Genomic DNA, 25,530 nt, shown 5'->3' on the forward strand with positions numbered 1-25,530 from the left:
CCCTCCCTCAGGACTCACCAGGCGGGATCTGACCGGCTCACGATTTCCACCCGATCGCCTGAATCCTGAACTGTCAACCAACCAACGTGTGAGACCGGGTCCCAGCCCCGCCCCTTATTCAGTCTGATTGGTTGGAGGACCAGCAGCTCCGCTTGGTCCTCCAGATGCGCCCATCTCTTGCAATTGGTCCAGAGCAGCAGTCAATCAGTCGCCGGGCATTGTGAACTGGAGCATGCGCAGTGCCGATGATGCACCAGGCTGCGAGGTTTCACTGAAGCCCGGTGGAGGCTGCAAATCCCAACAAGAAGTTTCCGGGCTCGGCTTTGCATTGAGCTCCATGGAGACAGCTGCGGCCTGCCCCCGGTGACAGGCCTGAGTTAACGGCCACAGTTTTTATAGAGGCTGCAAACCCGCAGGGGGAAATAAATCAGAGATAGAGTTTGTTGTGAAACCAATGGGTTATTGTAAAACAGGAGGTCAGGGTTACAGTCAACAACGACAACTTCTATTTATATAACACCTTTAACATCATAAATCATCCCAGTCAACTTCACAGGAACATTATAAAACAAAGTCAGACACAAAAGGAGATATCAGGACAGGTGACCAAAAAATTTGGTCAAAGAGGTGAGTTTTAAAGAGAGTTATAAATAAGGTATGTGAGGTGGAGACGGGGAGGTTTAGGGAGGGAATTCAGTTCTTGGGTCCGAAGGAACTTAAAACCATGGCGGAGTAATTAGAATCGGGGGTGTGCAAGAGTCCAGGATCAGAGCTGTGCAGATATCTCAGGGGTTTGTGGGGCTGGAGGAGATGACAGAGACAGGGAGAGATGAGGCCATGGAGGGGTTTGAAAACAAGGGTGGGAATAGACTGGGAGCGAATGCAAGTCTCGGACACAGGGGTGATAGGGGGAAGGAACTGGCTGTGAATTAAGACATGGGTAGCAGACTTTTGGATGGCTTTACTTTTACAGAGGTAGAATGTGGGAGAGCAGCCAGGTGTGAAATGGAATTGTCGAATCGGGGGGTTACGATGGCATGACCGAGGTTTCAGCCCCAGGAGCACAGACACAGGAGAGAGGCCGGATAATGTAACGTAGGTGGAAACAGGAAGTCTTAGTGATAGCACAGACATGAGTCCAAAGATGTGCAGGTGAGGTGGATTGGCCATGCTAAATTGCCTTAATGTCCAAAAAGATTAGGTGGGGTTACGGGCATCGGGTGGAGATGTCAGCTTAGGTAGCATTCTCTTTCCAAGGGCCTTGCAGACTCGATGGACTGAATGGCCTCCTTCTGCACTATAAAGTCTATGATTCTATGAGGTCAGAAGCTCATATTGGGATCAAATGTGAAACAAAGTTTACAGAGACTGGCGAAGTCTCAGACTTTTGCCAGGGAGAGGGATAGGGTCGGTATGTCAGGAATGAAGGTTGGAGCAGGAAACGAACAGTGGATTCAGTCTTCCCCATATTTGATTGAAGTTATTTAGTCAGCAGAAAGAGAACCAGAATGGACCCTGAGTCTGATATCCGGTGTAACTTAGTTCGAGTGGGAGAGGAAGAACGAAGGAAACCCTGGAAGATTTGGAGAAACGACCTTCGTGATTGCTCATCTAATCTCCACACAGTCAGTTCTGGACACAAGGTTAACATCTGTTATTCTGTTTGCTCAGTCAGGGTGATTCAGATTAATATCTGTCATAAGTCATGAATGAAGTGACTTATAAAGCATATTCTTACCTCTAATGAGAACTTTGGTAAAAGGATGCAGAAATAATGATCTAATACTTTATTTGGATTTCAGCCCCAGGTAGGAGGGAGTGTGTGGGATGGGGATTTACAGCTTTGGGGACAGAAGAGAGAGAAAAATGTTCCCCAGAAACTGGAATTATCTGTTCTGAATTTCTATCCCGTACTGATAGTGTGCCCTTTGAAAATACCTTTTCCAGGGCATTAGGAGAGGATTTTCAGACAGGAAATACAAACCAAATATCACATTAAGATCTGACTGTGTCACTCAGTTGATCAGGACCTGAGTATCCTCAGACGATGAATGTGGAATGAAAAATGTTTGTGGGAAAATATTTCAAACATCAGTGTCACTGGTAAAGCACCGAGACCCACACAACACACACCCGGGTGAGAGTGTTCCAGTGAACTGACTGTGGAAGGAGCTTTAACCAGTTGCAGCCTGAAAAAATACCACACCATTCACTAAGGGGAGAAACATACACGTGTTCTGTGTGAGGACCAAGCTTCACTTGATTGTCTAAAGAGGAAATGCACAAAGACACTGACTCCATGGAGATACCGTGGAAAGGTGGAGATTGTGGAAGTTGGATGTTCAACAGTTTAGTGAGAATCGGGTCAAAGGAGCAAAGGGTAAGTCTCACAGACAAGATGAGCTCTGAAGGAGCATGATGGGAGAGACCAGGAAAAGAGGGGAAAGATGAATTTGGACAAGAAAGGACTTTCGAGGCAGTTTTACTGAGTGGTTTCGTGGAAGAGGAGCAGCAGAATCAGCTGATCGGTTTGTTTCAAATGGGTGGGGTTTTCCAGCCCTTCCTGCTGGCTGGATCTTCCAGTCCCACAGGTCTCTCGGTCTGCTGTTCCGGTTCATTGGTTGTCTCATTGGGTTCGCTGTAGGTCTCTTGGGGTCTGTGGAAGAAGTTCTGGAGCTTCATTCGTCTGACGAATTCCCTGGAACGGAGAAACTAGGATATCATTTTCACAGCCTTGAACACGTCATCGAAGAAGACGAACATCTTGCCAAAGGCATCCCGACACCCCCACTACTTGCCTTCAAACAACCGGGCAACCTCAGACCATTGTTTGCAGCAAACTACCCAGCCTTCAGAACAGCGACCATGACACCACACAACCCTGCCATGGCAACCTCTACAAGATGTGCCAGATCGACATGGATACCATCATTACATGTGAGATCACCACCCACCAGGTACCCAGTATACTCGTGCGACTCGGCCAATGTTTTCTACCTCATATGCTGCAGGAAAGGATGTCCCGAGGCGTGGTACATTGGCGAGACCATGCGACAATGGATGAACTGACATTGCGCGGCAATCGCTTGGCAGGAATGTTCCCTTCCAGTCAGGGAACACTTCCGTCAGTTAAGGGCATTCAGCCTCTGATCTTCGGGAAAACGTTCTCCAAGGCGGCCTTCAGGACGCGCGACAACGTAGAATCGCCGAGCAGAAACTGATAGCCACGTTTCGCACACATGAGTACGGCCTCAACTGGGATCTTGGATTCATGTTGCATTACATTCACCCCCCATCATCTGGCCTGGGCTTGCGAAATCCTACAAACTGGCTTGGCTTGAGACTATTCACACCTCTTTAACCTGTGATTATCCCTCTCTCCAGTCGCACCGTCTGGACCTTTAAAGACTTAATTACCTGCAAAGACTCGCATTCAAAGAACTATATCGCATCATTGAATTTTTCTATATATGTGTTTGTGGAATCCACCTCTTCATTAACCTGAGGAAGGAGCTGCACTCCGAAAGCTAGCGATTCGAAACAAACCTGTTGGACTTCAACTTGGTGTGCCCACCCCAGTCCAATGCCGTCATCTCCACATCATAAATCAGAAGTATTTAATGCTTCTGCCAGTTTCGAACAAGGCACCTTTCGCACGTTAGGTGAATGTGATAACCGCTACACCACAGAAGCAGCTGGCAGCACAGTACCCAATGGCCTTGTGCAACATTCAACTGCAGTCTTGCTGCAGCTTTCAATGGTTCGGCTGGGAGGCCAGGTCACTTATTACATGAAGACAGCGGTTCCTTTAAAACAGATGTCTCAACTTGTAAGACTATGAGATTTAGAACTTATATTGAACTTTAGCATTTGTTCAGCAAATATCCAATGGAACAATGCTCTCTGGTCAATCATTAATGCATCACAGGGCAGCACAGTGGTTAGCACTGCTGTCTCACGGCGCCGAGGTCCCAGGTTCGATCCCGGCTCTAGGTCATTGTCCTGTGGAGTTTGCACATTCTCCCTGTGTTTGCATGGGTTTTGCCCCCACAACCCAAAGATGTGCAGGGTAGGTGGATTGGACACGCTAAATTGCCCCTTAACTGGGAAAAAGTGAATTGGGTACTCTAAATATTTTATTTTTTAAATCATTAATGCATCATTCTTATCTTCCAACAGAAAATTTCCACCAATTTTACTCAATATGTTTCAGTATTCAATATATTTATTTATTTGTTATATATGACTTTGTTTTGAATTCAATAGCTCTCGAATCTTCACTCTTAATAACTCTGAAATATACACCATTGAATTGCAAACACGACTGACCAAGAAAAGAAAGCTTTTCACTGGGTAATACAAATCCCATGAATCTTTGTTCAGTTTGACCATTGTCAGCATTTGAACAAAGTCAAATATAGTTAAATGGAAGAGAATTGAGAATTATGTGTTGCTTATATTTGACCCCTCTGTGTTTTGGTGTGAAACATTCTGCAGCCTATATACCGTTCATGTATAAGAAAGGAGGGGTGACAGCAAATCCGCACTGAGCCTGGATTTCCTCATCTCCCTGAGTGGCTTTTCCTGTTTCCCTGTCATGAAGGCCGAATTTTTCAAAAAGGTGGTTCAGTTAAATCTCTGCCATTTCCTCGAATTCAGTTACAGTATTGTTTGTGTCTGTCTATATGAGCATACATTACCATTAGATATGTTTCAGATGCTGACTAAAATGTTAATCTGCGTCTACAAAGCCATTAAAAACCCCCCGGACTGGAGGCCTGGGTAAATGATATGGCAGGGTTCATTAAACTGGAGCAGATAAAGTTTGCCCTGAGAGGATCGGCTCAAGGGTTCACCAGGCGGTGGCAGCCATTTCTCGACTACCTAGGGGAACGTTAGAGGGAAGACAGATGACCAGCAGCAGCAACCCAGGGGGGGGGGGGTTTAGTTTAGGTCAAAGATAAAGGGGTTTTGTTACTTGTGTATTGTTTAAAATTTCTGTATTGTTATTGTTGCGTTTGCTTTGTAAGAGGGGAAAAATTGTTGTTTGGGAAAAAATTCTCAATAAAACATTTATAAAAAAAAAATACAAAGCCATTAAATTCTTTTGTGAACTGAGCAAACTGCCAAGATCCGCACTTTGTTTTTTCATGTCTGGACTTATCTGTCTGGACTGTAGAACAATACTTTTCACTGTACCTCATTAATAAATCAAATCCAATCAAAGAGACATTTTCTTACTCATCTTCAAATTGAAAAGAGTCTTCTTAAAACTTATTTATTCATGGGAGGTGGGGGTCACTGGCTGGACCAGCATTTACTGGCATTCCAATTGCACTTGAACTGCGTGTCTTTTGAGGCTATTTCAGAGGGCACGTTCAAGTCAATCACAACATTGCTGTGGATCTGGAGTCACGTGTAGGCCAGGACACGTACGGAGAGCAGATTTCCTAAAGGAATTTGTGACCCAGACAGGTTTTTCCAACAATCATGAGACGTTTAATTTGAGACTTTTATTCAATTTCAATATCTTTCATAGGCAGATTCAATCCCAGATCCCCAGAGCATTAACTTGGGTCTCCGGATTACTAGCCCAGTAACAATACCATTACCCCACTGCCCAGCCCACATAGTCTTGGCAGAATATGATGTTTTGTAACTTCCCATAGTTATAAAGGAATTGATTTTTTCAAACAAATTCTGATAGTTCTGCAGTTTCTGGAAATATTTTGGTTGATCTTGTTTATTTTTTAAAATAAAGATCGAGTCTTTGCAATATAACCTAATATACCAAGTCACTAATGATAATCAATGTTCGCTACTGAATAATCATTAATTTATTTATTGTTTTTTCCTATGAAATCAATACATAGTTAAATCGGAAAGGGACAGAAGGTGAAATGGCTGCAGGAAGCCACATGTTTGAGGTATAAAAGGGCTTCCTTGACCTTGTTACTAATGACAGTGAATACACTATGAAAAAAACAATTTTTAAACTAAATGTGATTACACATGTGTACTTACAGCTTCCTACATTACAACAGTGAATATGTTTCAAAAGTACTCCATTGGCTTTAAAACAGTTTAGGAGGTCCAGTGGTCATGAGAGGTTTTATAGAAAAGTACATTTGTTCTAATTGTCTTCAAACTAGGATACATTACACTCAGTGTCCTCACCAAAATCATTGATAAAGGTTGAGTCATAATTTTGTGTAATAACCACGTCACTGATACCATTTTGCATACTCTGTGAATCTCCAGATACACCATATCCACAATTATTTGTTCTAAAACACATCAAGTGTGGAATGCACGGTCTATAAATGGTGCTAGAATTTCATTGGACTGTAACATCCAAAAAGGAATTTGGTGCATTCTGAAAAAAATAGTCGAACTGTGGGATGAAATGGGTCATGGTACAATACTAGCATGGAACAAATGGGCCAAATAGACTCCTCTGTGCTCCAGGAGCCTGGTGTACATGGAAAGCGAGTGGTAATGACCTGGAAGCTACTGCCTATGAGGGTAGGAGATGCAGAGATGACGGCTTTCAATAGGAAATTGGACAGGCACTGAGAGAAATAAACCACAGGGATTTAGTGATAGAATGGGCAATGGACAGACTGGCTTGCTCCATAGAGCCGACACCGTCTCAAAGGGCTGAATGGCCTCATTCCCCACCCTCCAGATGCTGTGATCTCAGGAGAGAAATTCAGCTGCTCCAGTCACTCCAACTAACTGGAGTCCCTCAACTCTGGTGCCATTCTCATTAATGTCCTTTACACCCTCTCTAAGAACTTCATATCTTTCCCAAAGTATGGGGCCCATATATAGGGTTTCATTGCAGAGGGATAGAATTGAAAAGCAGAGGAATTGTTCAACTGGGGTCAGACTACACTGGGAGCACTGTCAACATTGGTGATCTCCATTTAGAAAAAGGAAACAGAGGCGCTGGATAAGGTGCAACAAAGATTCATAATATACAGAACTGAGAGCATTTAACACTCAGGAAAGGCTGGGGCTACTTTTTTCTGGAAAAGAGAAGACTGGTGGGTGACCTGATGGAATCTTTAAGATTATGAAGGGATTCAATAATCCAATAGGGATTTCAGTAGAAACCTCTTTATCGAGCGAGTGGTGAGAATGTGAAACTCGCTACCACAGCGAGTGGTTGAGGTGAACAGCATGAATACATTGAACGTAAAGCTAGATACATACATGAGGGAGAAAGGAATAGAAGGAGATGCTCATGGGGGTGGGGAGGGGGGGGGGGGGAGATATAGAGGGGTGGGTGGAGGATCATGTGGAGCATAAATACTGACACAGACCATGGCTAACCTCAGCCGGTATGGGAAGTTAACCTGTGCTGGTGGTGTCACTCAGCACGAACCAGCCATCCAGCCAACTGAGCTAACCAATCCCCGTGTAAATCTGTAATAATTCCTTCAATATTAGTGATTGCCTGTCTCGCATCATACTATTTTATGTACTTTTCCAGTGCACCTCAGACAACTTGCCCCTCATACCCTAATAGTTTTCTTCTGTGAGAAGCACCAAGATAAATTAAACAAAAGAACCATGTAACAACATAGCCCAATTTCATGGCAATGTCGCATGATGTTTGGAGTTTCCAAACAGAAATGGTAATGAAACATCTTGTAACCTCCAAACCCCCTTTCACTCTTTGATCCTTGTGAAATGTGAAACCAGATATTCGCAAGAAGACTCAGAAAGATTCAGCCCACTGGAGGCAAAGTCGTGAGACCGGCCAGTCCAGCAGAAAGAAACCCTCTGACCATCCCCATTGGCCAACAGAATAAACAAACTGCAGTCCTTGATGTAATTGAGAACAGAAACAATAACAGCAGAATCCAATCCCTGTAATCAGTTGTGAACTTGTTGGTGTCTCAGGAACTGCGATAAATTAATAAAATCCCTTCACACATTGAGAGCAGGTGAACGGCCTCTCCCCAATATTAACTCCCTGGTGTGACTGCAGACGGCATAACCGAGTTAATCGAGCAAATAGACGTAAACGGGTGTGAGATAATGGGGATTATGGAGACATGGCTGCAGGATGACCAGGGATGGGAACTGAATATATTCAGTGTTTAGGAAGGACAGACAAAAAGGAAAAGGCAGTGAAGTGGCAGTGCTGGTTCAAGAGGAAATTAATGCAATAGAGAGGAAGGGTATTAGCTCCGACAATGTGGAATCTGTATGGGTCGAACTGAGAAACAGCAAGGGACAAAAAAAATAATGGACATCGTACATAGCCCCCAAACTGCAGTGGTGATGTTGGGATTAGCACAAACAGGAAATTAGGCTGATTGTAGAAGTTTCTATAGGTATGTGAAGAGAAAATGATTGATGAAAATAAATGCATCTTCCTTACATTCAGAAACAGGGGAATGTATAATAGGGGACAAAGAAACTGCTGGGCAAATAAATACATAATTTGGTTCTGTCTTCACAAATGAGGGCACAAATCAGATACCAGAAATGTTGGGGACGCAGGATTTAGTGAGAGGGAGGAACTGAAGGAGATCAATATTAGTAGAGGAATGGTGTTGGGGAAATTGATGGGATTGAAGGCTGATAAATCCCCAGGGCCTGATAATCTGCATTCACAAGTAGTTAAGGAAGTGGCTCCAGAAATAGTGGATGCATTGGTGGTCATCTTCCAGGATTCTATAGACGCTGGAACAGTTCCTGCAGATTGGAGGGTGGAGTATGTAATTCCACTATTTAAAAAGGGATCTAGAGAGAAAACAGGGAATTTTAGACCAGTAAGCCTGACATCGGCAGTGGGGAAATATCAAGAATTCATTATCAAAGATTTTTTAGCAAAGCACTTACAAATCAGTGGCAGGATCAGACAGAGTCAGCATGGATTTATGAAGGGGAAATAATGCTTGACAAATCTACTGGAATTCTTTGAGGGTGTAACTGGTAGAGTTAACGAGGGAGAGCCAATGGATGTGGTATATTTGGACTTTCAGATGACTTTTGACCAAAGTCCCGCACAATATATTAGTGTGTAAAATTGAAGCACAGGGGATTAGCGGTAGTATATTGAGATGGATAGAAAACTGTTTGTCAGGCAGGAAACAAAGAGGAATTAATGCTCTTTTTCAAATTGGCAGGCAGTGACTAGTGGGGCACCGCAGGGATCCCTGCTGGGACCCCAGTATTCACAAGATATATTGATGATTTAAAAAAAAAATTTTAAGTACCCAATTCGTATTTTCCAATTAAGGGGCAATTTAGTGTGGCCAATTGACCTATCCTGCACATCTTTGGGTTGCGAGGGTGAGACCCCTGGAGACAGGGGGAGAACTTGGCTCCACACAGACAGTGGCCCGGGGCAGGATTGAACCCTGGTCCTCAGCACCGCGAGGCAGCTGTGCTAACCACTGTGTCACCCTATATATTAATGATTTAGATGAGGGAACAAAATGCAATATCTCCAAATTTGCAGATGACACAAAGCTAGGTGGAGGGTGAGCTGCGAGGAGGATGCAGAGATCCTTCAGTGTGATTTGGTCAAGTTGAGTGAGTGGGCAAATGAATGGCAGATGCAATATAATTTGTAGAAATGCGAGGTTATCCACTTTGGGATCAAAAGTGAGAAGGCAGACTATTATCTGAACGGCCATAGATTAGGAGAGGGGTCTATGCAATGAGACCTGGGTATCCTCGGATACCAGCCATTGAAGGTAAGCATGCAGCTACAGCAGGCGGTAAAGAAAGTAAATGGTATGCTAGCAGATTGGAGTACAGGAGCAGGGTTATCTTGCTGCAATTGTACTCATTATACTCAAAGAATTATTCTAAGATAGGATCTATGCACATTTGGAAATGAATGGTCTTATTAGTGACAGACAGCATGGTTTTGTACGAGAGACGTCATGTCTCACTAATTTGATTGAATTATTTGAAGAGGTGACAAAAATGATTCATGAGGGAAGGTCTGTGTATGTTGTCTACATGGACTTCAGTAAAGCATTTGATAAGGTCCCTCATGGCAGGCTGGTGCAAAAGATTAGATCACATGGGGTCAGGGGTGAACTAGCTGGATGGATCCAGAACTCGTTTCCCCACAGTAGACAGAGGATAGCAGTGGAAGGGTGTTTTTCCAAATGGAGGTCTGTAACTAGTGGATTCCTCAGGGATCAGTTCAGGGACCTCTGCTCTTTGTAATATATATAAATGACTTGGAAGAAAACGTAGCGGGTCTGATTAGCAGGTTTGCGGGTGATACTAAGATTGCAGGAGTTGCGGACAGTGGTGAAGATTGTCAGAGAATACAACAGGATATAGATAGGCTGCAAAATTGGGCAGAGAAATGGCAGATGGAATTTAACCCGGACAAATGCGAGGTGATGCATTTTGGTAGATCCAGTGCAGGTGGGAGCTATAAAATAAATGGCAGAACCATCAGGAGCATAGACAAGCGGAGAGATCTGGGCGTGCAGGTCCACAGATACTTAAAAGTGGCAGCACAGGTGGAAATGAAAATGAAATGAAAATCGCTTATTGTCACGAGTAGGCTTCAATGAAGTTACTGTGAAAAGCCCCTAGTCGCCACATTCCGGCGCCTGTTCGGGGAGGCTGGTACGGGAATTGAACCGTGCTGCTGGCCTGCCTTGGTCTGCTTTAAAAGCCAGCGATTTAGCCCAGTGAGCTAAACCAGCCCCTTATGGTGGTGGTGAAGAAAGCAGATAGCATGCTTGCCTTCATAGGACGGGGGTATCGAGTATAAAAGCTCGAACATTGTGTTACAATTACATAGAATTGGTTTAGCACAGGGCTAAAGTGCTGGCTTTTAAAGCAAACCAAGGCAGGCCAGCAGCACGGTTCAATTCCCGTACCAGCCTCCCCGAACAGGTGCCGGAATGTGGCGACTAGGGGCTTTTCACAGTAACTTTATTTGAAGCCTACTTGTGACAATAAGTGATTTTCATTTCATTTCACATAGAATGTTGGTTAGGCCACATTTGGAATACTGTGTCCAATTCTGGTCACCGCACTACCAGAAGGACGTGGGGGCTTTGGAGAGAGTACAGAAAAGGTTTACCAGGATGTTGCCTGGTATGGAGGGTATTAGCTATGAGGAGAGATTGAATAAACGGGATTGTGTTCCCCAGAGAGATGGAGGTTGAGGGGCGACCTGATAGAAGTTTATAAAATTATTAGGGGTATAGATATGGTGAACAGTTGGAGGCTTTTTTCCAGGGCGGAAATGACAATTACAAGGGGACACAAGTTCAAGGTGAGGGGGGAAAAGGTTCAGTGGAGATGTGCGGGGGAAGGTTTTTACAAGTTAGCGACTTTTAAGACTTATCTTGATAGCCATATGAACAGACGGGTTCTAGAAGGATACAGGCGGTTGGTCTAGATAGGACACGTGATCACCGCAGGTTTGGAGGGCCGAAGGGCCTGTTCCTGTGCTGTATTGTTCTTTGTTCCATACAGGGCCTTGGTGAGGCCGTACCTGGAATATTGTGTGTAATTTTCGTCTCCTTATCTGAGGAAGGATGTTCTTGCTCTAGAGGGAGTGCAGCGAAGGTTTATCAGACTGATTCCTGGGATGGTGGGACTGTGGACTGACGTATGAGAGATTGAATCTGTTCGGATTGTATTCGCTGGAGTTCAGAGAACGGGGGATCTCATAGAAACCTATAATATTCTAACAGGGCTTGATAGGGTAGATGTAGGAAAGATTTTCCCGAAGGCGGGAGTGTACAGAACCAGTGGTCGCAGTCTGAGGATACGAGGTAGACCATTTAGGACAGAGATGAGGAGAAATTTCTTCAACCAGAGAGTGGTGAGCCTGTGGAATTTGTTACTACAGGAAATAGTTGAGGCCAATACATTGTATGTTTTCAAGAAGCAGTTAGATATAGCATTGAGGGCGAAGGGGATCAAAGAATATGGAGGGGGAAACGGGATTCGGCTATGGAGTTGGATGATAAACTATGATCAGACTGAATGGCGGAGCAGGTGCAAAGGGTCAAATTATCTCTTCCTGCTCCTATTTTTTATGTTTCTATGTAATCCCTTCCCACACTAAGAGCAGGTGAATGGTCTCTCCCCAGTGTGAACTCGCTGGTGTGACTGCAGACTGGATAACTGCAGTCCAAAGACGTGCAGGTTAGGTGGATTGGCCATGATAAATTACCCGTAGTGTCCATAAGGGTTGGGAGGGGTTATTGGGTTGCGGGGATAAGGTGGAAGTGAGGGATTAATGTGGGTCGGTGCAGACTCGATGGGCCGAATGGCCTCCTTCTGCACTGTATGTTCTATGTAATTCTATGTAACTATGTGAATCCATTCCCACAGAGGGAGCAGGTAAATGGCTTCTCCCCAGTGTGAACTCGCTGATGTCTCTGCAGGATGGATGTATCAATAAATCCCTTCCCACACTGAGAGCAGGTGAACGGCCTCTCCCCAGTGTGAATTCGCTGGTGTGTCTGCAGGCTGGATAAATCACTGAATCTCTCCTCACACCGAGAGCACGTGAATGACGTCTCCCCAATGTGAACTCTCTGATGGCTCCGCAGACTGGCTAACCAAGTGAATCCCTTCCCACACTGAGAGCAGGTGAATGGCTTTTCCCCAGTGTGAAGTCGCTGGTGTGTCTGCAGGATGGATAACGAAGTGAATCCCTTCCCACACTGAGAGCAGGTGAACGGCCTCTCCCCAGTGTGAATTCGCTGGTGTGTCTGCAGGATGGATAACGAAGTGAATCCCTTACCACAGATGGAGCAGGTGAATGGTCTCTCCCCAGTGTGAACTCGCTGGTGTGTCTGCAGACTGGATAACTGTGTGAATCCATTCCCACAGAGAGAGCAGGTGAACGGCTTCTCCTCAGTGTGAACTCGCTGATGTCTCTGCAGGATGGATGAATCAATAAATCCCTTCCCACACTTAGAGCAGGTGAATGGCCTCTCCCCAGTGTGCCTGCGTCGATGAATCTCTAGCCTCGATGGGAATCTGAATCCCTTCCCACAGTCCCCACATTTCCACGGTTTCTCCATGTTCTGGGTCTCCTCGTGTCTCTCCAGATTGGACAATCAGCGGAACTTTGTCTACACACAGAACATGTGCTCTGTCTCTCCTCACTGTGAATGGTGTGATGTTTTTTCAGGCTGTGGAACTGGTTGACGCTCTTTCCACAGTCAGTTCACTGGAACACTCTCACTCGGGTGTGTTGTGTGGGTCTCGGTGCTTTTCCAGTCACGCTCACATTTAAAATCTTTTGAAGCCGACAGATTGGACAAACATTTCTCCTTCTCGCTTATGATATTCAGAGCCCAATGATATTCAGATCAGAAGGAATCGAGTGAGTTTGTCACATCGAGACGTGATGTTTGAGATTTCTGTCTGTAATTCCGCCTCTTCCAATATCCTTTAAAAACAATTTACAAAAGTCATCATTGTCAGTAGAGGATAGAAATTCAGAACAGACGGTTCTAGTTCCTATGGGGCATTATTTCCTCTCTCGTTCTCCAAAAGCTGTAAATCTCCATCCCACACACTCTCCCTCCATTCTCACTCTGCTGTATCTAATACTCACCCTCCCAATTCTCCTGAAGGTGCTCATTCATCTTGATTGACAGATCCAAGCTCAGCTCACTGCTTCTTGACCAGGACACAGCTGTTAGAACAGGAGCAAGAGTAGGCCATTCAGCCCACCGAGTCTGCTCAACCATTCAATGAGATCCTTGGCCGATCTACCTCAACACCATTTTCCCACACGGTCCCTATATCCCTCGATCATTTCAATATCTAGAAACCTATCAATATTTGTCTTGAACATACCTGATGACTGAGGCTCCACATTCCTCTGGGGTAGAGAATGCCAAAGCTTCACCACATCCTCGAGTGAAGAGATCCCTCCTCATTTCAGCTTTCTCTCTATTTTCCTACCTGTTCCCCATAACCCTCAACTCCATTGTCAAAAAATATCTGTCAAACTTTATTTATTTATTTATTTAAAAAAAAAATTTTTTTTTTTAAAGAGTAGCCAATTATTTTTCTTTGAATGAAGGGGCAATTTAGCGTGGCCAATCCACCTAACCAGCACATCTTTGGGTTGTGGGGGCGAAACCCACACAGACATGGGGAGAATGTGCAAACTCCACACAGAGAGTGACCCAGGGCCGGGATTCGAACCCGGGTCCTCAGCGCCGCAGTCCCAGTGCTAGCCACTGCTCCACATGCTGCCCTCATATCTGTCAAACTTGTGCTTCAATATATTCATATATTCAATGACCCCCAGATACAACTGGTCCCTGTGGAAGAGAAATCCAAAGACTAACAACCCTCTGAGGGAAGAGATGACTGGAAATCTATAATGTAGCTGCAGTCTTATATTACAAGACGAGAAATAATTATACATTTACTTTATTACAGAACGGTAAATAATATATCTAATCTGTACCATGTAACAACACTAGACATATCTCTGTCCATTATTAATTTAATTGCCCTGAAGTGTCTGCCATCTCCTGGGGAATCCACCCATTTAATTGTGAACATTAGGAAAGAGACAATCCTTTTTTGAAATAAATTTAGAGTAACCAATTATTTTTTTCCAATTAAGGGGCAATTTAGCGTGGCCAATCCACCTACCCTGCACATCTTTGGGTTTTGGGGGTGAGACCCATACAGACACAGGGAGAATGTGCAAACTCCATATGGACAGTGGCCCAGGGCCAGGATCAAACCCGGGTCCTCGGCTAACCACTGAACCACTGTACCTGCCCTTATAGTGATGACTTTTGTGAACGCCTTTTACAGGATACTACAAGGGGAGGATTTACAGATGGAAACTCAAAACAAACTTCACATCAAGATTTTACAGAGTCACTCCATTCATCAGGACCTGAATATCATTGGCCCGTGAATGTGGAAGAAGAAATGTTTGTCTGTGGGAAAAGATTTTCAAGATCAGTGTGACTAAAAAAAAAACGATTCACACATGACTCGAGTGTCTGTGGGAAAAGATTTTCAAGATCAGTGTGACTAAAAAAAAACCCGATTCACACATGACTGGAGTGAGAGTGTTCCAGTGAACTGACTGTGGAAAGAGCTTTAACCAGTTACACAGTCTGAAAATATACCTCACCATTCAGAGTGGGGAGAGACCGTATACGTGCTCTCTGTTGGGACAAGACTTCAACAGATCGTCAAACGTGGAAAGCGACAAGGACACCAGCAGCATGCTGAAACCATGGAAATATGGGAAGGGATTCAGGTCCCTATGTGAGCTGGAGACTGATCACCATAGTCATACCGGCGGCAGACCATTCACCTGTTCTGAGTGTGGATAGGGATTCACTCAGTTATTCCAGTGAGGATTTATCCTCGAGGTGGGCAATATCATCGTTCTTTTTCTTTTTGTTCTGAGAGGGGTTGCCCCGCCAGAAGCTGGTGAATGAGAGTGAGATGGGGGCTGCAGTTGTTGAACCAGTTTTGGCTGGTCTTGTCTGGGTCTGAGCCTGGGGTAGTGGGGGGGTTTGGTTTCAATTTATGTATTATGTGGGGCGTTGGCAGGAAATGGGGTTGGGAGAGAGGGGTTAGCTTGCTGGTGATGACTATAGAACTGTTTTTGTTTTACTCTCAGGGCGTGTGTGGCGGCCATCTTGTGTGGGCCCTTGGCCTGTATCTTTTGAGGATTTACTCGATCGTCCCTCACGATGGAAATGGCTGACTCCATGATGGGGAAGTGGGGGTGGGAGACCCTGGATTCGGCTGGTCATCTAGAATGTTAGGGGATTGTGTGGTTCAGTGAAGAGGTCGAGTGTTTTTGCTCACTGAGAGAATCCAAATGCTGGTGTGGTGTTCTTGCAGGAGACTCACTTGCAGGTTAGAGATCAGACCAGGGTGGCACAGTGGCGCAGTGGTTAGCACTGCTCCCTCATGGCGCTGAGGTCCCAGGTTCGATCCTGGCCCCGCGTCATTGGCTGTGTGGAGTTTGCTCATTCTCCCCATGTCTGCATGGGCTTCGCCCCACAACCCAAAGCTGTGCAGGTTAGGTGTATTGGCCACGTGAAATTGCCCCTTAATTGGAAAAAAAAATAGTTGGGTACTCTAAATATATAGAAGAAAAAAATAGAGATCAGACCAGATGGCAGCGGGGTGAGCCAAGAGTTTCACTCAGGCTTTGACGAAGGGCTCGAGCTGCTGCAATTCTAATCAATAAACAGATTCCTCTTTCGGTCACTGGGCTTGTTGCGGACACTAATGGGAGATACATGGTGGTCAATGGGTCGTTGGCAGGTACATTGGTGGTGAATGTCTATGCCCCTTACTGGGACGATGGGCAGCACGGCAGCCCAGTGGTTAGCACTGTTGCTTCACAGCGCCAGGGACCCAGGTTCAAATCCCGGCTTGGGTCACTGTGCGGAGTCTGCACGTTCTCCCCGTGTCTGCGTGGGTTTCCTCCGGGTGTTCTGGTTTCCTCCCACCGTTCCAAAAGATGTGCTGTTAGGTAATTTGAACATTCTGAATTCTCCCTCAGAGTACCTGAACAGGCGCTGGAATAGGTGACTCGGGGATTTTCACAGTAACTTCTCTGCAGTGTTAACAATAAAGAATGTGGCAATAATAAAGATTATTATTATGCAGCATTTGTGAAAAAAATGTTGGGATCCATCCCAGACCTGGACACAGATCAATTGATTCTTGGAGGGGACTTCAATTGTGTTCTGGATCTTAAATGAACTGGTCCAAGCCCATTCAACCTCTACAATATCACAGAAAAAGGAAATGAAACCAGACAGACCATCCAACATCGACCCAGGCACCAGAAACGACAATGCAAACCCGGCAAAAGATTTTTAAAAACTGTGCCCATCAGCAGATTATAAAAGGATGACGGGACACAGATTTAAGGTTGTGAACAAGATCTACAGGGGAGATAGGAGGTAGTCATTTTATACAATCTGGAACTCAATGCTTACACACAAAGGCTGATAATCTCCAGGTCCTGATAATTCGAACAGTGGTGTCAGAATTTGATGTGAGGATTGGTTGTGAGTTTCCTGTCTGCGAATCCCTTTCTAAGCCCCTGTGAAAGAAGTTTACAAAGGCACCATTGTCAGTCCAGAAATTTAATTCAGGAAAGATAAATATTTCGCCTGGTTTGAATTTGCTGTGTGTAAATCCTCCCCTACTAATCCCCTGTAAAACGAGTTTCCAAAATTAATCACCGTCAGTCCAGGAAAGAAATCCACTACATTCTCCCCTCCTGCTCCCTGATCCAGGATGCACACTCACCCCCTTGTCATCAGCACTCCCCTGATTTGAAGGTGATGTTGACACAGGATTGCGAATTTCTGCCCTGCATCTTCATGTGACTGAACAGAGCCACAGAGCTTTGAACACATGGGCAGGATGTCCAATGAGACAGTGAAATCCGGAGAGCAGGATTTGCTTCCTTTTCTTTCCATCTCTGTCACCGCTTTGCATCATCAATAAGACATTTAGACTCAAAGACTAATCCAGTTTAATGGACAAGTTGTCTCCATTCTGAACAATGGGGAACAAGCTCCTCCCACTCATTGAAACATCGCCCCGACAAAGATGACAAACGCGCATGCGCCCTGATGCACATCCAATAAAGATGGCGGCCGTTAACCTGAGCCAAAAGGAGTTGCAGTTCTGCTCGGTACAAACTGGGTCCCGGAACTTTTTTTCCGCGGTTTGCGGCTGACAACAGCTTTACACAACGTTACCGCCCACCCTCTCCATCTCTCGCTCCCTCCATATTGTTAAACGCCTCTTACCAATTTACGATCTGAAAAAGACTTCCTTCTCCTTCGCCATTACCCACACTGCGCATGCTTCAATCACAGCGGGCCCCGCCCCTCATTCACTCCGATTGGTTGGAGGACCAGCCGCCCTCACTCGGTCCTCCACTACCGCCTCCTCTTCCTATTGGTCGAGACCTGCCGTCAATCACCTGGACATTGTGACGGTGACAGATGGTGAGAACAGCCACAGGCTCAGGCTGACTCGCTGATTGTTCCTGTCTCTGACTCCTCCGCCTCCCCAATCCCCTCTTCTGCTGCCCCACCCTCTGTCCTCCCTCCCCTCTGAGGTGGGAATGGGACCACCTGGGACTGCAGGTCCTGCCCTCTGTCTGAGGTGGGAGTGGGACCACCTGGGACTGCAGGCCCTGTCCTCTGACCCCCCCCCCCCCCACCACTCTGTCTGAGGTGGGAGTGGGACCACCTGGGACTGCAGGCCCTGTCCTCTGACCCCCCCCCCCCCCCACCCCTCTGTCTGAGGTGGAAGTGGGACCACCTGGGGCTGTCGTGAAGACCAAGGGCTTTGTTTTGGGTCCCACAGGGCTGAAGAGCGCCGTCCACCCACCTATTCACCACCTGTGTCGGGTGTGGGGCAGCCTGGGACATTGTTTTAGGCCCCTCCAGGGCTGAAGAACGCTGTCCCGTTCTGCTGTTGCCCTGCAGCACCTTTCCTCGTGGCATCTGCTGTTGTGGTGCCACGTCCATTCCCCCCTTTTCCTACTACCCTGGTCTCAGTTACACCGCCGAGCTGTACCAGGGATGGCCAGGGGCATCCTCCACTCTGCCGGGGGCAGGGCGGCCAAGAACCAATGCGGGGGCGGCCCTCTCGCCTTTCCACCTACTAATGAGGCAACCTGGGGGTCAAATGTTATGCCCACCCCACCATGCCCATCGAGGCGTGCACTCATGCGATGGCCGGGGGCTTCGGCGACTCGACCATTGTAGCCGCCTCTAGGATGTACGGCAAGGGCATGATTTTCCTGAGGGCCGAGCAGGCGATCCACCATGTCCTGGAAAGGGGGCTCACGGTGGGCGGGAGACACGTGGCGGTGGATCCACTGGAGGCCATCGCTGAACGTGTGGTTCTTTCAAACGTCCTGGCCTACCTCCCCACCGAGCTTCTCCTCCCCCATCTCAACCTACTGGGGGAGGTCAGGTCCGGGGTGGAGCCGCTGACACTCGGCCTGCGGGACCTCTCCCTCCGCCATGTATACCACTTCCGGCGTCAGGTTTTTGTCTGCCTGACCCGGGAGGAGGTCACAGAGGGAGGTTTTGTGGTTTCCCACCAAGGGGAGGACCATAAAGTGTTCTGGTCTGTGGCTGGCATGCGGTGCCATGCCTGCAGAGGGCTGGGGCATATTCGTCGGAACTGCCCCACCCTAATGGCCACCACCAACACCACCTCCAGGGCGGCTGCGGCTGGCACTGTCCCCATCTCCTCTTCGTCTTCCCAACAGCCGGCCCCTGACAACACCGGAGGAGCCTCCGCTAGACCAGGAGCGGCCTAAAAAGGCCAAAGACGGCACAGCGGTTGGACCGCGCCCATCCACAACTTGGTCCCATCACAGGTACTGACCCTGTGCCCGCCCCAACCAACTCTAAGGCCGCAGCCTGACCTTGGGACACATCCGCCGCCTCGCAACATCCTGGGGTGCCTGGAGAGACCACCACACGGGCTCCAGAGGGCAGTGGGGACCCTATGTACGGCCCCGAGCATGAGGCTGTTTCAGCCTCACCACAGTCCCAGGGGCTGGGCGATGCGCGGGGGGGAGGGGGGTGGTGTTGATGCTGCTGAGGGCCCTCCAGCGGTGGAGGCCCCGCAGCAAGGTGATCCTGCCCCCTGCAAGCTCCGCCTGCCTCGGGTGGAGGAGCTGGTGCATCTCGCTACCCCCTCTCCAGGCGAGCGGGGTTTGGTATCTCCTGTGTTTATTCCCATCACCCTGATGCCCAGTCCCGTTAAAAAGGTCAAGGTGGCCTCCAAGGCCACCGAGATGCCCGAGCATGGAGGCCCGGGGCCTGGCGGAGACGTGACCCCCGAGGGCTCGTTCCGCCCGGTACAGTTTTACACCCCGGTCACCTCCTTTTGTTCATCGCGGCAACCACCAGTGTCCTTATATATTCGGGTCATGGGCGTGCGACGGCGAGGAAGGCTCCCCGCTCACAACACCCAAGCAGATGATGCCAGGTTCCATCCCAGAGCTGTTCCCGGGGGACCTTGGGGGTCTCTCCCAGGGCTCGGCATCGACGGCGGGGTCGGAGCCGTCCACGGACATTGTATCGTGGTGGGGAGCCTGCAAGGAACCCGCCTGAGAACGATCCTGGGGGTGGAATGAAATGAGAAGTTAAATGAAAATCGCTTGTCACAAATCGGCTTCAAATGATGTTCCTGTGAAAAGCCCCTAATTGCCACATTCCGGAGCCTGTTCGGGGAGGCTGGTACAGGAATTGAACCGTGCTGCTGCCCTGCCTTGATCTGCTTTAAAAGTCAGCTATTTAGCCCTGTGCTAAACCAGCCCTGGATCAACTCGGACCAAGGGCTAGCCGGTGGGCCCACGGCGCCCGCCACACTCCACGTAGCGGGGGGTTCGTGCTCAGGCAGTGACCGCTCGCAGGAGGAAGGCTGCTCAGTAGCGGGCGAGGAGGATTTAGATGCTCTCTGCAGCGAGTGCCCTCATGCCCGGCACTCAGTCTCCCCCCGGGCATTTTTGAAGAGCATCATGGTCACCGGGACTGTGTGCGGCTGGCCCTGGAGAGCTGGGGAAATCTGGCGCTGCTTTCGTGTCCAAAGCAGAGATCTGGTACGTCGAGCGCCTTCCTGTCTCTTGACCAGGAGAAGGCATTCGACAGGGTGGGGCACGAGTATTTGCTCGGGACTTTGCGAGCTTTCAGGTTCGGACGCACTTTGTTGCCCTTATCCGATTACTGTACGCTGCCTCGGAGTGTCTGATTAAGGTTAACGGGTCCCTGACGGTGCCCCTTCGCTTTGGGAGAGGAGTGCATCAGGGCTGCGCCTTGTCCGGCCAGTTTTATTCTATTTGCGTGGAGCCTTTCCTGCGCCTCCTGCGGAGGAGGTTGTCGGAGCTGGTTCTGCATGAACCGGGCATTGGGATGGTCCTTTCGGCTTATGCTGAGGACGTGCTCCTTATGTTCACTGATCCTGGTGACCTGCGGAGGATGCGAGAGTGCCTGTGTACTTTGCTGCGTCTTCTGCTGGGATTAACTGGGCTAAATGTTCCGGACTCCTGGTCGGTCCATGGCAAATGGACCCCCTCCCAGAGGAGCTCAGGCCCTTCAGCTGGAGCCGGACCAACATCCTCTACCTGGGAGTCCATCTTTGCCCGGCAGAGGAAGCCTGGCCGGTGAACTGGCAGGAGTTGGAGACCGAGGTCACCGCTCGCATGGGACGCTGGACAGGACTGCTCCGAGTGCTGTCCCACAGGGGTCGAGTTCTCGTCATAAACCAGCTGGTTGCCTCCATGTTGTGGTACCGGCTGGTCACTTTGACTCCTCCCCCTGACTTTGTCACACGCATCCAGAGAATTCTGATTCGGTTCTTCTGGAACAGTGGATTGCACTGGGTCGCTGCGGAGGTGTTGCATCTCCTGATTGCGGAGGGCAGTTTGGCGCTGGTGTGCCTTCGCACCCAGGGAGGGACTTTCTGCCTTCAGAGTCTGCAACGTTACCTGTACGTTGAGCCTCCTCCACGATGGTGTGCCCTGGCGACGTATTTCTTCTGCCAGGTGTATGGCCTGAACTACCATGTGTAGCTCCTGTTCGTTGATCAGCTAAGTTTTCAGAGTTCTTTGTTGGCACTGCCCATCTTGCACCAGGACCTTCTCAAAGTCTGGAACATGGTCGCCACGCACCGCAGCTCTCCCCCGTTAGGAGTAGTGGCTAACGTAAGGGAGCCGCTGTTCAGGAATCCGCACCTCTGCCAATATCCATTCCGGTGACTGGCCGAGCGGAGGGCTGTGGATGCCGGGTGACCAGGATTGGGACGTGCTGGGTGGTGGAGGTGTGGGCTGGATAATGCCCTACAAGCTCGCTGAGCACAGAGAAGTGTCCGTCCAGCGCGCGGCCAAAGGCATCCGAGGCCTCAAATCAGTCGTGCTTGGCCCCGTGGGCACACTTGGACTCGAGACGGCGCAGTTGTGCGGTGGCATCCCGTCTGGGCGGATGCCAGCTTGGATGGAATTCTACACTTGTCCCAGGCACTGGGACCCGCCCCCCCCTCCGCAGGCGCCGGTGCCCCACAATCCCAGCCGCCTTTCGAAAATACCCTCCTTTTCGCACCGCGCGGAGGGGTTTCCTGTATGGCCTGCAATTGCACACTTTCCACCTCCTTGCCCTCGCCTGCCATCCGGACACGCCTTGGCGTGCCTTGTTGTCGTCCGGCGGTGGAGGTCCCTCTACGGACGCATCCTCCCCATAAAACATGGGGACCTGGGGTGGAGGGTGTTGCACAGGGCAGTGCCGTTCAACCGGAGTATATCCTGCATCCAGTACTTAGTCTGGTGTGATACGCGGTGTGAAAACTAAGTAAAGTTAAGCCACCACACGGCCTCCCCAGAGACCTCACACTTTTGCGGCCTGGTGGAGACTGTGGACCGTGTATGTTGTCTGTCCTAGGCTGCACTTCCTTTTTGCTTTCCTTACAATGTTGTTGTTGGAATTTTGTTTGCACTTCAGCCCCACGCTCCTGATCTACGGACGTCCGGTGCGGAGGGGGGCGGGGAAGGCGGAGGACCTCCTTGTGAACCTGCTCCTGGGCCTGGCCAAACTTGCCATTAATAGGTCCAAGCAGCAGCGACCAAGGGGGTCATCCGACCTGACTGTCTGACCCTCTTCCGCAGCCTTGTTCGCGGCCGGGTGTCCCTGGAGCATGCGGTGTCCACGGGCACGGTCGAGGCCTTCCGTGCTCGGTGGGCGCCTCAGGGGTTGGGCTGCCTTATAGACCCTGATTTCGGCACTTTGATTTGACGGGTTTTGTTAAGTTTCCGTTTCCTTTCCAGTTCTTTTTGGGCTGTGCTCCATTCGTTGTTTGGGAGCAGCCCCCTTTGTTTTGACCATAAGTTAATTTTTGTTCCTTTACATAGTTTTCACACAGTGTATCACGCCAGATTAAGTGGCGGATGCTGTGTGGTGATAAACGCAGCAGGTTATCACTCACAAATCTCAAAAAACAAAAAATAAAAAGTTATAATTATCTGCCCTTCTCATATGAAATTGTTAAACCCTGTAAAACCACAGGGTCTCAGACAATAATAGTGGAGATGAGGCCCAGAGGAGAAACAGCAAAGGATTCATTCACTTTGAGAGTAACAAACACAGTGTCTGTTCCAATAATAAGAGTCAGGCTGCAGTGTGAGAGTGAACACATCATTGGATCCAATATAATGATAATACAGTCAGTATCTAGAGAATCATAACTAAAGTTTGGTTTTCACAGTGAGTTAGTCATGGTTTGTTGACAACATAACATAATCCGCTTCTGGTGTCTGTTACTCTGCCACTGTGAGACCATAACCTTTAAAAAAAAAAATTAGAGTACCCAATTCATTTTTTTCCCATTAAGGGGAAATTTAGTGTGGTCAATCCACCTACCCTGCACATCTTTGTGTTGTGGGGTGAGACCCACGCAGACACAGGGAGAATGTGCAAACTCCACACGGACAGTGACCCTGGGCCGGGATCGAACCCGGGACCCTGGCACCGTGAGACAGCAGTGCTAAGCACTGCCACCGTGCTGCCCCCTTTATTGGACAATAACCTGCCTTTTATTCCAATTCTGGTGTATGTCACCACTGCAGGTCCTGGGCTGACTGGAGTCTGGTATAACAATCAGAGTGTGGTTCCAGTGTCTCTGAGGTCATTTCAACTGCAGATAATCTGATGTTAATGGAGACAAAAGGCCCAATAAACATCAAATTGTAATAGGAGGACAAGGTGAAAGGAAGCAATGATATTTTGAGGTTTGTGTTGTGGTGAGTGTCACTGGGAGGTGTGGGATAAAACAGGAATGGAAACAGGAATGGAAACGTGTGACTGACTCCACCTGACTGAGAGCTGTTATACCCAAGGAGACAGCAATGAGGACATGGGGAACTCCAGAGATTTCTGATATCTGAGGTACATCTGGTCGAGGAACTGAAAATTTTCAGATCCTTCTCATAGTTCTCGAGTTACACAGTCACACAGGAAATGTATCTGACAGCTCATCAAAACCAAAGTTTTAATCTTCTCTTTGAGATACTTTGTGATTAAAAAGGTCAAATGTTAAAACATCAGTTTGAGGAAAATTCAGAATGTCACAAAGGTGAGTGAACTGTCCAATTAACCCCATTCACCATAACTCTGCCAATTTACCCTCTGCAAGTGTTTATCCAATTCCCTTTGAAAGTTACTGTGAAATCTGCTTCCAGCAGCCGTTCGGTGTGAATTCCAGATCACATCACATCACTGTAAAAACAATTCTCCTCATCACCCCCTTGGGTTCTGTTGTCAAATACCTTAAATCTCCGTGTCCTCTGGTTACAAACCCTCCTGCTCTTGGGAAACAGTTTCTCCCCATCGACACTATCACAAATCCTTCCTCATTTTAAACACCTCTATTACATCTCCTCTTCACCTTCCCTGACATCAGAGGGACAATCCCGGGTTACCCTGCACTGAAGAGTCACAAGGCAGCTCGGAGCATAGTGGTTAGTACAATTGCGTCACGGCTCCAGGGTCCCAGGTTCGATTCCCGGCTTGGGTCACTGTCTGTGTGGAGTCTGCACGTTCTCCCGGTGCGTGCGTGGGTTTCCTCCGGGTACTCCGGTTTCCTCCCACAGTCCAAAGATGTGCAGGTTAGGTGGATTGGCCATGCTAAATTTCCCTTAGTGTTGGGTGGGGTTACTGGGTTATGGGGATAGGGTGGAGGTGTGGGCTTGGTAAGGGTGGTCTTTCCAAAAGCCGGTGCAGACTCGATGGGCTGAATGGACTCCTGCACTGTAAATTCTATGATTTCTAAGGACTCAAAATGTTAACTCTGTTTCTCTCTGTACCGATGCTGCCAGAACTGCTGAGTTTTTCCGACAGACAAAAGAAGAAAAAAAAAGTTTTTTGCAACATTTTATGTTTTTCTCCCTCTTTTTCTTTCTTCAATCTATCACAAACACTTCATGATTTGAACACCTCAATTGAATAGGAACAGACAAAGATCAAGAGAGATACAGAGGAAAGGAGAGAGACTGACTGAGAGGTGAACTGAGAGATTTAAAAAAACAGAAAGATGAGGTGGCGAGAGATAAAAACTGAGAAATAGAGGAAACAAGTAACACAGAAAGAATGATATAAAATATAAGGGAGCAGGTTATCAGTTCCCAGCTACACAGAGTAGAGGGAACTCAGTGACTGATTCACAGACACAGCCGGTTCTGTCCGGGAATGGAGACTCTGAACGGAAATAACCGGCTCATTTGTAAATGTCACCACAATGTGATCTGTGTGACTCTGCCCTGACTCTGTGGACAGATATAGGCTGCACTGACAGATGTTCTCACCAGATTGTGGTCCCTGGATTTATTTTCTGCTCAGAAGTGAGATGTGCGGTTTGGAACCGGCAGCACAGGAAGTTGTGTTACCTGAGAATGAAACAGCAGGCATCAGTTTCATGTTATCACAGTGAACAGTCTTTCTGCCTGTGAGGGTGAACTCACTCTGACAG

The 25,530-nt window shown here is 47.9% G+C and overlaps 1 long non-coding RNA gene across 1 annotated transcript; it reads right to left on the reverse strand.

The window, feature by feature from the left end:
• Window positions 1-5,826: 5,826 nt before the first annotated feature.
• LOC140418270 (uncharacterized) lies at window positions 5,827-17,862 on the reverse strand. The gene is made up of 3 exons (XR_011944903.1): window positions 17,799-17,862; window positions 16,974-17,080; window positions 5,827-13,414 (listed from the first exon to the last, which is right to left on the reverse strand). It is a non-coding gene; the product is annotated as an uncharacterized lncRNA (long non-coding RNA).
• Between the last annotated feature and the right edge of the window lie 7,668 nt (window positions 17,863-25,530).

The sequence above is a fragment of the Scyliorhinus torazame genome, chromosome 5, assembly GCF_047496885.1.
Source record: "Scyliorhinus torazame isolate Kashiwa2021f chromosome 5, sScyTor2.1, whole genome shotgun sequence".
Taxonomy (NCBI): Eukaryota; Metazoa; Chordata; class Chondrichthyes; order Carcharhiniformes; family Scyliorhinidae; genus Scyliorhinus; species Scyliorhinus torazame.